Source organism: Schistocerca gregaria, chromosome 10, assembly GCF_023897955.1.
Source record: "Schistocerca gregaria isolate iqSchGreg1 chromosome 10, iqSchGreg1.2, whole genome shotgun sequence".
NCBI lineage: Eukaryota > Metazoa > Arthropoda > Insecta > Orthoptera > Acrididae > Schistocerca > Schistocerca gregaria.
Window position 1 is genome coordinate 8188864 of NC_064929.1, and position 16219 is coordinate 8205082.

Sequence of the window (16219 nt, forward strand, 5' to 3'; positions counted from 1 at the left end):
ATGAAACAGAGAAATTGCATCGGGATTGAATACAACAGTCACCATGCGCACTTTCCTCCATGGGATTAATGTCTCAAAGTGTTTACGCTTTGATCGTTCCCTGGAAGACCAGTAGTTGTTTCCAATGAACATCTGGGTTCATTATGTAATGTGTCGACTATCAGAGTGTTGATGAAACACAGAAATTGCATCAGGATTGAATACAACAGTCACCATGCGCACTTTCCTCCAAGGGAGTAATGTCTCAATCAGTTTACGCTTTGATCTTGCCTGCAAGACCAGTAGTAGTCTCCGATGCACATCTGGAGGCATTCTGTAATCTGTGGAACTTCAAAGTGTTGATGAAACACAGAAATTGCATCGGGATTGAATACAACAGTCAAAATGCGCACTTTCCTCCATGGGATAATGTCTCAAACAGTTTACGCTTTGATCGTGCCCTGGAAGATCAGTAGTAGTTTCCGATGCACATCTGTGGGCATTCTGTAATGTGTGGACTATCAGAGTGTTGATGAAACACAGAAATTGCATCGGGATTGAATACAACAGTCACCATGCGAACTTACCAAAATGGGAGTAATGTCTCAAACAGTCTACGCTTAGATCGTTCCCTGCAAGACCTGTAGTAGTTTCCGATGCACATCTGGAATCATTCTGTAATCTGTGGACCTTTAAAGTGTTGACGAAACATAGAAATTGCGGCGGGATTAAATACAACAGTCACCATGCGCACTTTCGTCCATCGGACTAATGTCTCAAACAGTCTACACTTTGATCGTTCCCTGCAAGACCAGTAGTAGTTTCCGATGCACATCTGGTGTCATTCTGTAATCTGTGGATAACCAGAGTGTTGATAAAACACAGAAATTGCATCGGGATTGAATACAACAGTCACCATGCGCAATTTCCTCCATGGGAGTAATGTCTGAAACAGTTTACGCTTTTATCGTTCCCTGCAAGACCAGTGTAGTTTCCGATGCACGGTTTGATCGTTTCCTGGACGACCAGTAGTAGTCTCCGATGCACATCTGGAGGCATTCTGTAATCTGTGGACCATCAAAGTGTTGATGAAACACAGAAATTACATCGGGAGTGAATACAACAGTAACCATGCGCACTTTACTCCATGGGAGTAATGTCTCAAACAGTCTACGCTTTGATCGTTCCCTAGAAGACCAGTAGTAGTTTCCGATGCACATCTGGGGGCATTCTGTAATGTGTGGTCTATCAGAGTGTTGATGAAACACAGACATTGGATCGGGATTGAATACAACAGTCACCATGCGCAATTTCCTCCATGGGAGTAATGTCTCAAACAGTTTACGATTTTGATAGTTCACTGGAAGACCAGTAGTAGTTTCCAAAGCACATCTGGTGTCATTCTGTAATCTGTGGACTATCAGAGTGTTGATGAAACACAGAAATTGCATCGGGATTCAATACAACAGTCACCATGCGCACTTTCGTCCTTGGGAGTAATGTCTCAAACAGTCTACGCTTTGATCGTTCCCTGCAAGGCCAGTAGTAGTTTTCCATGCACATCTGGAGGTATTCTGTAATCTGTGGACCTTCAAAGTGTTGATGAAACACAGAAATTGCCTCGGGAGTGAATACAACAGTAACCATGCGAATTTTCCTCCATGGGAGTAATGTCTCAAACAGTCTACACTTGGATCGTTCCCTAGAAGAGCAGTAGTAGTTTCCGATGCACATCTGGGGGCATTCTGTAATGTGTGGACCTTCAAAGTGTTGATGAAACACAGAAAATGCATCGGGATTGAATAAAACAGTCACCATTCGCACTTTCCTCCATGGGAGTAATGTCTCAAACAGACTATGCTTTGATCGTTCCCTGGAAGACAAGTAGTAGTTTCCGATGCACACTTGGAGGCATTCTGTAATCTGTGGACTATCAGAGTGTTGATGAAACACAGAAATTGCTGCGGGATTGAATACAACAGTCACCATGCGCACTTTCCTCCATGGGAGTAAGGTCTCAAACAGTCTACGCTTTGATCGTTCCCTGCAAGACCAGTAGTAGTTTCCGATGCACATCTGATGGCATTCTGTAATCTGTGGACCTTCAAAGTGTTGATTAAACACATAAATTGCCTCAGGATTGAATACAACAGTCACCACTCGCACTTTCCTCCATGCGAGTAATGTCACAAACAGTCTACGCTTTGATCGTTTCCTGCAAGACCAGTAGTAGTTTCCGATGCACATCTGGAGGCATTCGGTAATCTGTGGACTATCAGAGTGTTGATGATACACAGAAATTGCTGCCTGATTGAATACAACAGTCACCATGCGCACTTTCCTCCATGGGAGTAACGTCTCAAACAGTCTACGCTTTGATCGTTCCCTGCAAGACCAGTAGTAGTTTCCGATGCACATCTGGAGGCATTGTGTAATCTGTGGAACTTCAAAGTGTTGATGAAACACAGAAATTGCATCGGGATTGAATACAACAGTCACCATGCGCACTTTCCTCCATGGGATAATGTCTCAAACAGTTTACGCTTTGATCGTGCCCTGGAAGACCAGTACTAGTTTCCGATGCACATATGTGGGCATTCTGTAATGTGTGGACTATCAGAGTGATGATGAAACACAGTAGTTGCATCGGGATTGAATAAAAGAGTCACCATTCGCACTTTCCTCCATGGGAGTAATGTCTCAAGGGGTTTACGCTTTGATCGTTCCCAGGAAGACCAGTAGTTGTTTCCAATGAACATCTGGGTTCATTATGTAATGTGTGGATTATCAGAGTGTTGATGAAACACAGAAATTGCATCAGGATTGAATACAACAGTCACCATGCGCACTTTCCTCCAAAGGAGTAATGTCTCAATCAGTTTACGTTTTGATCGTGCCTGCAAGACCAGTAGTAGTTTCCGATGCACATCTGGAGGCATTCTGTAATCTGTGGAACTTCAAAGTGTTGATGAAACACAGAAATTGCATCGGGATTGAATACAACAGTCACCATGCGAACTTTCCTCCATGGGATAATGTCTCAAACAGTTACGCTTTGATCGTGCCCTGGAAGACCAGTAGTAGTTTCCGATGCACATCTGTGGGCATTCTGTAATGTGTGGACTATCAGAGTGTTGATGAAACACAGAAATTGCATCGGGATTGAATACAACAATCACCATGCGCGCTTTTCAAAATGGGAGTAATGTCTCAAAGAGTCTACGCTTAGATCGTTCCCTGCAAGACCAGTAGTAGTTTCCGATGCACATCTGGAATCATTCTGTAATCTGTGGACCTCCAAAGTGTTGACGAAACACAGAAATTGCCGCGGGATTGAATACAACAGTCACCATGCGCCCTTTCCTCCATGGGAGTAATGTCTCAAACAGTCTACGCTTTGATCGATCCCTGCAAGACCAGTGGTAGTTTCCGCTGCACATCTGGAGGCATTCTGTAATCTGTGGACTATCAGAGTGTTGATGAAGCACAGAAATTGCATCGGGATTGAATACAACAGTCACCATGTGCACTTTCCACCATGGAGTAATGTCTCTAACGGTCTACGCTTTGATCGTTTCCTGGAACGCCAGTAGTTCTTTCCGATGAACATCTGGGGGCATTCTGTAATGTGTGGACTATCAGAGTGTTGATGAAACACGGAAATTGCATCGGGATTAAATACAACCGTCACCATGCGCACTTTCCTCCTTGGGATTAATGTCTCAAACAGCCTACAATTGGATCGTTCCCTAGAATAGCAGTAGTAGTTTCCGATGCACATCTGGGGGCATTCTGTAATGTGTGGACTATCAGAGTGTTTATGAAACACAGAAATTGCATCGGGATTCAATACAACAGTCACCATGCGCACTTTCCTCCTTGGGAGTAATGACTCAAACAGTCTACGATTTGATCGTTCCCTGCAAGGCCAGTAGTAGTTTTCCATGCACATCTGGAGGCATTCTGTAATCTGTGGACCTTCAAAGTGTTGATCAAACCCACAAATTGCATCGGGATTCAATACAACAGTCACCATGCGCACTTACCTCCATGGGAGTAATGTCTCAAACAGTCAACGCTTTGATCGTTCCCTGCAAGGACAGTAGTAGTTTCCCATGCACAACTGGAGGCATTCTGTAATCTGTGGACCTTCATAGTTTTGATGAAACACAGAAATTGCATCGGGATTGAATACAACAGTAACCATGCGCACTTTCCTCCATGGGAGTAATGTCTCAAACAGTCTACGCTTTGATCGTTCCCTGGAAGACCATTAGTAGTTTTCGATGCACATCTGGTGTCACTCTGTAATCTGTGGACTATCAGAGTGTTGATGAAACACAGAAATTGCATCGGGATTCAATACAACAGTCACCATGCGCACTTTCCTCCTTGGGAGTAATGTCTCAAACAGTCTACGCTTTGATTGTTCCCTGCAAGGCCAGTAGTAGTTTTCCATGCACATCTGGAGGCATTCTGTAATCTGTGGACCTTCAAAGTGTTTACGAATCACATAAATTGCATCGGGAGTGAATACAACAGTAACCATGCGCTTTTTCCTCCATGGGAGTAATGTCTCAAACAGCCTGCACTTGGATCGTTCCCTAGACGAGCAGTAGTAGTTTCCGATGCACATCTGGGGGAATTCTGTAATGTGTGGACCTTCAAAGTGTTGATGAAACACAGAAATTGCATCGGGATTGAATAAAACAGTCACCATTCATACTTTCCTCCATGGGAGTAATGTCTCAAACAGTCTACGCTTTGATCGTTCCCTGGAAGACAAGTAGTAGTTTCCCATGCACATTTGGAAGCATTCTGTAATCTGTGGACTATCAGAGTGTTGATGAAACACAGAAATTGCTGCGGGATTGAATACAACAGTCACCATGCGCACTTTCCTCCATGGGGGTAACGTCACAAACAGTCTAAGCTTTGATCGTTCCCTGCAAGACCAGTAGTAGTTTACTATGCACATCTGGAATCATTCTGTAATCTGTGGATAACCAGAGTGTTGATACAACACAGAAATTGCATCGGGAGAGAATACAACCGTCACCATGCGCACTTTCCTCCTTGGGAGTATTGTCTCAAACAGTTTACACATTTATCGTTCCCTGCAAGACAAGTGTAGTTTCCGATGTACGGTTTGATCGTTTCCTGGACGACCAGTAGTAGTCTCCGATGCACATCTGGAGGCATTCTGTAATCTGCGGACCTTCAAAGTGTTGATCAAACACACACATTGCATCGGGATTCAATACAACAGTCACCATGCGCACTTTCCTCCATGGGAGTAATGTCTCAAACAGTCAACGCTTTAATCGTTCCTTGCAAGGCCAGTAGTAGTTTCCCATGCACAACTGGAGGCATTCTGTAATCTGTGGACCTTCATAGTTTTGATGAAACACAGAAATTGGATCGGGATTGAATACAACAGTCACCATGCGCACTTTCCTCCATGGGAGTAGTGTCTCAAACAATCTACGCTTTGATAGTTTCCTGGAAGACCAGTAGTAGTTTCCGATGCACATCTGGAGGCATTCTGTAATCTGTGGACCTTCAAAGTGTTGATGAAACACAGAAATTACATCTGGAGTGAATAAAACAGTAACCATGCGCACTTTCCTCCATGGGAGTAATGTCTCAAACAGTCTACGCTTTGATCGTTCCCTAGAAGACCAGTAGTAGTTTCCGATGCACATCTGGAGGCATTCTGTAATGTGTGGACTATCAGAGTGTTGATGAAACACAGAAATTGCATCGGGATTGAACACAACAGTCACCATGCGCACTTTCCTCCATGGGAGTAATGTCTCAAAGAGTTTACGCTTTGATCGTTCCCTGGAAGACCAGTAGTTGTTTCCAATGAACATCTCTGTTCATTATGTAATGTGTGGACTATCACAGTGTTGATGAAACACAGAAATTGCATCGGGATTGAATACAACAGTCACCATGCGCACTTTCCACCATGGGATAATGTCTCAAACAGTTTACGCTTTGATCGTGCCCTGGAAGACCAGTACTAGTTTCCGATGCACATATGTGGGCATTCTGTAATGTGTGGACTATCAGAGTGTTGATGAAACACAGTAGTTGCATCGGGATTGAATAAAAGAGTCACCATTCGCACTTTCCTCCATGGGAGTAATGTCCCAAACAGTCTACGCTTTGATCGTTTCCTGGAAGACAAGTAGTAGTTTCCGATGCACATTCGGAAGCATTCTGTAATCTGTGGACTATCAGAGTGTTGATGAAACACAGAAATTGCTGCGGGATTGCATACAACAGTCACCATGCGCACTTTCCTCCATGGGAGTAACGTCTCAAACAGTCTACGCTTTGATCGTTCCCTGCAAGACCAGTAGTAGTTTCCGATGCACATCTGGACGCATTCTGTAATCTGTGGACCTTCAAAGTGTTGATGAAACACAGAAATTGCCTCGGGATTGAGTACAACAGTCACCACTCGCACTTCCCTCCATGGGAGTAATGTCTCAAACAGTCTACGTTTTGATCGTTCCCTAGAAGACCAGTAGTAGTTTCCGATGCACATCTGGGGGCATTCTGTAATGTGTGGACTATCAGAGTGTTGATGAAACACAGAAATTGCATTGGGATTGAATGCAACAGTCACCATGCTCACTTTCCTCCATGGGAGTAATGTCTCAAGGAGTTTACGCTTTGATCGTTCCCAGGAAGACCAGTAGTTGTTTCCAATGAACATCTGGGTTCATTATGTAATGTGTGGATTATCAGAGTGTTGATGAAACACAGAAATTGCATCAGGATTGAATACAACAGTCACCATGCGCACTTTCCAAAATGGGAGTAATGTCTCAAAGAGTCTACGCTTAGATCGTTCCCTGCAAGACCAGTAGTAGTTTCCGATGCACATCTGGAATCATTCTGTAATCTGTGGACCTCCAAAGTGTTGACGAAACACAGAAATTGCCCCGGGATTGAATACAACAGTCACCATGCGCCCTTTCCTCCATGGGAGTAATGTCTCAAACAGTCTACGCTTTGATCGATCCCTGCAAGACCAGTGGTAGTTTCCGCTGCACATCTGGAGGCATTCTGTAATCTGTGGACTATCAGAGTGTTGATGAAGCACAGAAATTGCATCGGGATTGAATACAACAGTCACCATGTGCACTTTCCACCATGGAGTAATGTCTCTAACGGTCTACGCTTTGATCGTTTCCTGGAAGGCCAGTAGTTCTTTCCGATGAACATCAGGGGGCATTCTGTAATGTGTGGACTATCAGAGTGTTGATGAAACACGGAAATTGCATCGGGATTGAATACAACCGTCACCATGCGCACTTTCCTCCTTGGGATTAATGTCTCAAACAGCCTACAATTGGATCGTTCCCTAGAATAGCAGTAGTAGTTTCCGATGCACATCTGGGGGCATTCTGTAATGTGTGGACTATCAGAGTGTTGATGAAACACAGAAATTGCATCGGGATTCAATACAACAGTCACCATGCGCACTTTCCTCCTTGGGAGTAATGACTCAAACAGTCTACGATTTGATCGTTCCCTGCAAGGCCAGTAGTAGTTTTCCATGCACATCTGGAGGCATTCTGTAATCTGTGGACCTTCAAAGTGTTGATCAAACCCACAAATTGCATCGGGATTCAATACAACAGTCACCATGCGCACTTACCTCCATGGGAGTAATGTCTCAAACAGTCAACGCTTTGATCGTTCCCTGCAAGGACAGTAGTAGTTTCCCATGCACAACTGGAGGCATTCTGTAATCTGTGGACCTTCATAGTTTTGATGAAACACAGAAATTGCATCGGGATTGAATACAACAGTAACCATGCGCACTTTCCTCCATGGGAGTAATGTCTCAAACAGTCTACGCTTTGATCGTTCCCTAGAAGACCAGTAGTTGTTTCCGATGAACATCTGGGGCATTCTGTAATGTGTGGACTATCAGAGTGTTGATGAAACACAGAAATCGCATCGGGATTGAATACAACAGTCACCATGCGCACTTTCCTCCATGGGAGTAATGTCACAAACAGTTTACGCTTTGATCGTTCCCTGGAAGACCATTAGTAGTTTTCGATGCACATGTGGTGTCACTCTGTAATCTGTGGACTATCAGAGTGTTGATGAAACACAGAAATTGCATCGGGATTCAATACAACAGTCACCATGCGCACTTTCCTCCTTGGGAGTAATGTCTCAAACAGTCTACGCTTTGATTGTTCCCTGCAAGGCCAGTAGTAGTTTTCCATGCACATCTGGAGGCATTCTGTAATCTGTGGACCTTCAAAGTGTTTACGAATCACATAAATTGCATCGGGAGTGAATACAACAGTAACCATGCGCTTTTTCCTCCATGGGAGTAATGTCTCAAACAGCCTGCACTTGGATCGTTCCCTAGACGAGCAGTAGTAGTTTCCGATGCACATCTGGGGGAATTCTGTAATGTGTGGACCTTCAAAGTGTTGATGAAACACAGAAATTGCATCGGGATTGAATAAAACAGTCACCATTCATACTTTCCTCCATGGGAGTAATGTCTCAAACAGTCTACGCTTTGATCGTTCCCTGGAAGACAAGTAGTAGTTTCCCATGCACATTTGGAAGCATTCTGTAATCTGTGGACTATCAGAGTGTTGATGAAACACAGAAATTGCTGCGGGATTGAATACAACAGTCACCATGCGCACTTTCCTCCATGGGGGTAACGTCACAAACAGTCTAAGCTTTGATCGTTCCCTGCAAGACCAGTAGTAGTTTACTATGCACATCTGGAATCATTCTGTAATCTGTGGATAACCAGAGTGTTGATACAACACAGAAATTGCATCGGGAGAGAATACAACAGTCACCATGCGCACTTTCCTCCTTGGGAGTAATGTCTCAAACAGTTTACACATTTATCGTTCCCTGCAAGACAAGTGTAGTTTCCGATGTACGGTTTGATCGTTTCCTGGACGACCACTAGTAGTCTCCGATGCACATCTGGAGGCATTCTGTAATCTGCGGACCTTCAAAGTGTTGATCAAACACACAAATTGCATCGGGATTCAATACAACAGTCACCATGCGCACTTTCCTCCATGGGAGTAATGTCTCAAACAGTCAACGCTTTAATCGTTCCTTGCAAGGCCAGTAGTAGTTTCCCATGCACAACTGGAGGCATTCTGTAATCTGTGGACCTTCATAGTTTTGATGAAACACAGAAATTGGATCGGGATTGAATACAACAGTCACCATGCGCACTTTCCTCCATGGGAGTAGTGTCTCAAACAATCTACGCTTTGATAGTTTCCTGGAAGACCAGTAGTAGTTTCCGATGCACATCTGGAGGCATTCTGTAATCTGTGGACCTTCAAAGTGTTGATGAAACACAGAAATTACATCTGGAGTGAATACAACAGTAACCATGCGCACTTTCCTCCATGGGAGTAATGTCTCAAACAGTCTACGCTTTGATCGTTCCCTAGAAGACCAGTAGTAGTTTCCGATGCACATCTGGAGGCATTCTGTAATGTGTGGACTATCAGAGTGTTGATGAAACACAGAAATTGCATCGGGATTGAACACAACAGTCACCATGCGCACTTTCCTCCATGGGAGTAATGTCTCAAAGAGTTTACGCTTTGATCGTTCCCTGGAAGACCAGTAGTTGTTTCCAATGAACATCTCTGTTCATTATGTAATGTGTGGACTATCAGAGTGTTGATGAAACACAGAAATTGCATCAGGATTTAATACAACAGTCACCATGCGCACTTTCCTCCAATTGAGCAATGTCTCAATCAGTTTACGCTTGGATCGTGCCTGCAAGACCAGTAGTAGTTTCCGATGCACATCTGGAGGCATTCCGTAATCTGTGGAACTTCAAAGTGTTGATGAAACACAGAAATGGCATCGGGATTGAATACAACAGTCACCATGCGCACTTTCCAAAATGGGAGTAATGTCTCAAAGAGTCTACGCTTAGATCGTTCCGTGCAAGACCAGTAGTAGTTTCCGATGCACATCTGGAATCATTCTGTAATCTGTGGACCTTCAAAGTGTTGACGAAACACAGAAATTGCCGAGGGAATGAATACAGCAGTCATCATGCGCACTTTCCTCCATGGGAGTAATGGCTCAAACAGTCTACGCTTTGATCGTTCCCTGCAAGACCAGTAGTAGTTTCCGATGCACATCTTGAGGCATTCTGTAATCTGTGGACTATCAGAGTGTTGATGAAACACAGAAATTGCATCGGAATTGAATACGACAGTCACCATGCGCACTATCCTCAATGGGAGTAATGTCTCTAGCAGTTTACGCTTTGATCGTTCCCTGGAAGACCAGTAGTAGTTTCCGATGCACATCTGGTGTCACTCTGTAATCTGTGGACTATCAGAGTGTTGATGAAACACAGAAATTGCATCGGGATTCAATACAACAGTCACCATGCGCACTTTCCTCCATGGGAGTGATGTCTCAAACAGTCTACGCTTTGATCGTTCCCTGCAAGGCCAGTAGTAGTTTTCCATGCACATCTGGAGGCATTCTGTAATCTGTGGACCTTCAAAGTGTTTATGAAACACATAAATTGCATCGGGAGTGAATACAACAGTAACCATGCGCATTTTCCTCCATGGGAGTAATGTCTCAAACAGTCTACATTTGGATCGTTCCCTAGACGAGCAGTAGTAGTTTCCGATGCACATCTGGGGCATTCTGTAATGTGTGGACCTTTAAAGTGTTGATGAAACACAGAAATTGCATCGGGATTGAATAAAACAGTCACCATTCGCACTTTCCTCCATGGGAGTGATGTCTCAAACAGTCTACGCTTTGATCGATCCCTGGAAGACAAGTAGTAGTTTCCCATGCACATTTGGAGACATTCTGTAATCTGTGGACTATCAGAGTGTTGATGAAACACAGAAATTGCTGCGGGATATAATACAACAGTCACCATGCGCACTTTAATCCATGGGAGTAACGTCTCAAACAGTCTACGCTTTTATCGATCCCTGCAAGACCAGTAGTAGTTTCCGATGCACATCTGGAGGCATTCTGTAATCTGTGGATAACCAGAGTGTTGATAAAACACAGAAATTGCATCGGGATTGAATACAACAGTCACCATGCGCACTTTCCTCCATGGGAGTAATGTCTCAAACACTTTACGCTTTTATCGTTCCCTGCAAGACCAGTGTAGTTTCCGATGCACCGTTTGATCGTTTCCTGGACGACCAGTAGTAGTCTCCGTTGCACATCTGGAGGCATTCTGTAATCTGTGGACCTTCAAAGTGTTGATCAAACACACAAATTGCATCGGGATTCAATACAACAGTCACCATGCGCACTTTCCTCCATGGGAGTAATGTCTCAAACAGTCAACGCTTTGATCGTTCCCTGCAAGGCCAGTAGTAGTTTCCCATGCACAACTGGAGAAATTGTGTAATCTGTGGACCTTCATAGTTTTGATGAAACACAGAAATTGCATCGGGATTGAATACAACAGTCACCATGCGCACTTTCCTCCATGGAAGTAGTGTCTCAAACAGTGTAGGCTTTGATCGTTTCCTGGAAGACCAGTAGTAGTTTCCGACGCACATCTGGAGGCATTCTGTAATCTGTGGACCTTCAAAGTGTTGATGAAACACAGATATTACATTGGGAGTGAATACAACAGTAACCATGCGCACTTTACTCCATGGGAGTAATGTCTCAAACAGTCTACGCTTTGATCGTTCCCTAGAAGACCAGTAGTAGTTTCCGATGCACATCTGGGGGCATTCTGTAATGTGTGGACTATCAGAGTGTTGATGAAACACAGAAATTGCATCGGGATTGAATACAACAGTCACCATGCGCACTTTCCTCCATGGGAGTAATGTCTCAAAGAGTTTACGCTTTGATCGTTCCCTGGAAGACCAGTAGTTGTTTCCAATGAACATCTGGGTTCATTATGTAATGTGTGGACTATCACAGTGTTGATGAAACACAGATATTGCATCAGGATTGAATACAACATTCACCATGCGCACTTTCCTCCAAGGGAGTAATGTCTCAATCAGTTTACGCTTTGATCGTGCCTGCAAGACCAGTAGTAGTTTCCGATGCACATCTGGAGGCATTCTGTAATCTGTGGAACTTCAAAGTGTTGATGAAACACAGAAATTGCATCGGGATTGAATACAACAGTCACCATGCGCACTTTCCTCCGTGGGATAATGTCTCAAACAGTTTTCGCTTTGATCGTGCCCTGGAAGACCAGTAGTAGTTTCCGATGCACATCTGTGGCATTCTGTAATGTGTGGACTATCAGAGTGTTGATGAAACACAGAAGTTGCATCGGGATTGAATATAACAGGAACCATGCGCACTTTCCAAAATGGGAGTAATGTCTCAAACAGTCTACGCTTAGATCGTTCCCTGCAAGACCAGTAGTAGTTTCCGATGCACATCTGGAATCATTCTGTAATCTGTGGACCTTCAAAGTGTTGACGAAACACAGAAATTGCCGCGGGATTGAATACAACAGTCACCATGCGCACTTTCCTCCATGGGAGTAATGTCTCAAACAGTCTACGCTTTGATCGTTCCCTGCAAGACCAGTAGTTATTTCCGATGCACATCTGGAGGCATTCTGTAATCTGTGGACTATCAGAGTGTTGATGAAACACAGAAATTGCATCGGGATTGAATACAACAGTCACCATGTGCACTTTCCTCCATGGAGTAATGTCTCTAACAGTCTGCGCTTTGATAGTTTCCTGGAAGGCCAGTAGTTGTTTCCGATGAACATCTGGGGGCATTCTGAAATGTGTGGTCTATTGGAGTGTTGATGAAACACAGAAATTGCATCGGGATTGAATACAACAGTCACCATGCGCACTTTCCTCCATGGAAGTAAAGTCTCAAACAGTTTACGCTTTGATCGTTCCCTGGAAGACCAGTAGTAGTTTCCGATGCACATCTGGTGTCACTCTGTAATGTGTGGTCTATCAGAGTGTTGATGAAACATAGAAATTGCATGGGGATTCAATACAAGAGTCACGATGCGCACTTTCCTCCATGGGAGTAATGTCTCAAACAGTCTACGCTTTGATTGTCCCTGCAAGGCCAGTAGTAGTTTTCCATGCACATCTGGAGGCATTCTGTAATCTGTGGACCTTCAAAGTGATTACGAAACTTATAAATTGCATCGGAAGTGAATACAACAGTAACCATGCGCATTTTCCTCCATGGTAGTAATGTCTCAAACAGCCTGCACTTGGATCGTTCCCTAGAAGAGCAGTTGTAGTTTCCGATGCACATCTGGGTTCATTCTGTAATGTGTGGACCTTCAAAGTGTTGATGAAACACAGAAATTGCATCAGGATTAAATACAACAGTCACCATGTGCACTTTCCTCCAAGGGAGTAATGTCTCAATCAGTTTACGCTTTAATCGTGCCTGCAAGACCAGTAGTAGTTTCCGATGCACATCTGGAGGCATTCTGTAATCTGTGGAACTTCAAAGTGTTGATGAAACACAGAAATTGAATCGGGATTGAATACAACAGTCACCATGCGCACTTTCCTCCATGGGATAATGTCTCAAACAGTTTACGCTTTGAACGTGCCCTGGAAGACCAGTAGTAGTTTCCGATGCACATCTGTGGGCATTCTATAATGTGTGGACTATCAGAGTGTTGATGAAACACAGAAATTGCATCGGGATTGAATACAACAGTCACCATGCGCACTTTGAAAAAGGGGAGTAATGTCTCAAGCAGACTACGCTTAGATCGTTCCCTGCAAGACCAGTAGTAGTTACCGATGCACATCTGGAATCATTCTGTAATCTGTGGACCTTCAAAGTGTTGACGAAACACAGAAATTGCCGCGGGATTGAATACAACAGTCACCATGCGCACTTTCCTCCATGGGAGTAATGTCTCAAACAGTCTACGCTTTGATCGATCCCTGCAAGACCAGTAGTTATTTCCGATGCACATCTGGAGGCATTCTGTAATCTGTGGACTATCAGAGTGTTGATGAAACACAGAAATTGCATCGGGATTGAATACAACAGTCACCATGTGCACTTTCCTCCATGGAGTAATGTCTCTAACAGTCTACGCTTTGATCGTTTCCTGGCAGGACAGTAGTTGTTTCCGATGAACATCTGGGGGCATTCTGTAGTGTGTGGTCTATCAGAGTGTTGATGAAACACAGAAATTGCATCGGGATTGAATACAACAGTCACCATGCGCACTTTCCTCCATGGAAGTAATGTCTTAAACAGTTTAATATTTGATCGTTCCCTGGAAGACCAGTAGTAGTTTCCGATGCACATCTGGTGTCACTCTGTAATGCGTGGTCTATCAGAGTGTTGATGAAACACAGAAATTGCATGGGGATTCAATACAACAGTCACGATGCGCACTTTCCTCCATGGGAGTAATGTCTCAAACAGCCTGCACTTGGATCGTTCCCTAGAAGAGCAGTTGTAGTTTCCGATGCACATCTGGGGGCATTTTGTAATGTGTGGACCTACAAAGTGTTGATGAAACACAGAAATTGCATCGGGATTGAATACAACAGTCACCATGCGCACTTTCCTCCATGGGAGTAGTGTCTCAAACAGTCTACGCTTTGATCGTTCCCTGGAAGACAAGTAGTAGTTTCCCATGCACATTTGAAGACATTCTGTAATCTGTGGACTATCAGAGTGTTGATGAAACACAGAAATTGCTGCGGGATAGAATACAACAGTCACCATGCGCACTTTCCTCCATGGGAGTAACGTCTCAAACAGTCTACGCTTTGATCGTTCCCTGCAAGACCAGTAGTAGTTTCCGATGCACATCTGGAGGCATTCTGTAATCTGTGGATAACCAGAGTGTTGATAAAACACAGAAATTGCATCGGGATTGAATACAACAGTCACCATGCGCACTTACCTCCATGGGAGTAATGTCTCAAGCACTTTACGCTTTTATCGTTCCCTGCAAGACCAGTGTAGTTTCCGATGCACCGTTTGATCGTTTCCTGGACGACCAGTAGTAGTCTCCGTTGCACATCTGGAGGCATTCTGTAATCTGTGGACCTTCAAAGTGTTGATCAAACACACAAATTGCATCGGGATTCAATACAACAGTCACCATGCGCACTTTCCTCCATGGGAGTAATGTCTCAAAGAGTTTACGCTTTGATCGTTCCCTGGAAGACCAGTAGTTGTTTCCAACGAACATCTGGTTTCATTATGTAATGTGTGGACTACCACAGTGTTGATGAAACACAGATATTGCATCAGGATTGAATACAACAGTCACCATGCGCACTTTCCTCCAAGGGAGTAATGTCTCAATCAGTTTACGCTTTGATCGTGCCTGCAAGACCAGTAGTAGTTTCCGATGCACATCTGGAGGCATTCTGTAATCTGTGGACCTTCAAAGTGTTGATGAAACACAGAAATTACATCTGGAGTGAATACAACAGTAAGCATGCGCACTTTCCTCCATGGGAGTAATGTCTCAAACAGTCTACGCTTTGATCGTTCCCTAGAAGACCAGTAGTAGTTTCCGATGCACATCTGGAGGCATTCTGTAATGTGTGGACTATCAGAGTATTGATGAAACACAGAAATTGCATCGGGATTGAACACAACAGTCACCATGCGCACTTTCCTCCATAGGAGTAATGTCTCAAAGAGTTTACGCTTTGATCGTTCCCTCGAAGACCAGTAGTTGTTTCCAATGAACATCTCTGTTCATTATGTAATGTGTGGACTATCAGAGTGTTGATGAAACACAGAAATTGCATCAGGATTGAATACAACAGTCACCATGCGCACTTTCCTCCAATTGAGCAATGTCTCAATCAGTTTACGCTTGGATCGTGCCTGCAAGACCAGTAGTAGTTTCCGATGCACATCTGGAATCATTCTGTAATCTGTGGACCTTCAAAGTGTTGACGAAACACAGAAATTGCCGCGGGAATGAATACAGCAGTCATCATGTGCACTTTCCTCCTTGGGAGTAATGGCTCAAACAGTCTACGCTTTGATCGTTCCCTGCAAGACCAGTAGTAGTTTCCGATGCACATCTGGAGGCATTCTGTAATCTGTGGACTATCAGAGTGTTGATGAAACACAGAAATTGCATCGGGATTGAATACAACAATCACCATGTGCACTTTCCTCCATGGAGTAATGTCTCTAACAGTCTACGCTTTGATCGTTTCCTGGAAGGCCAGTAGTTGTTTCC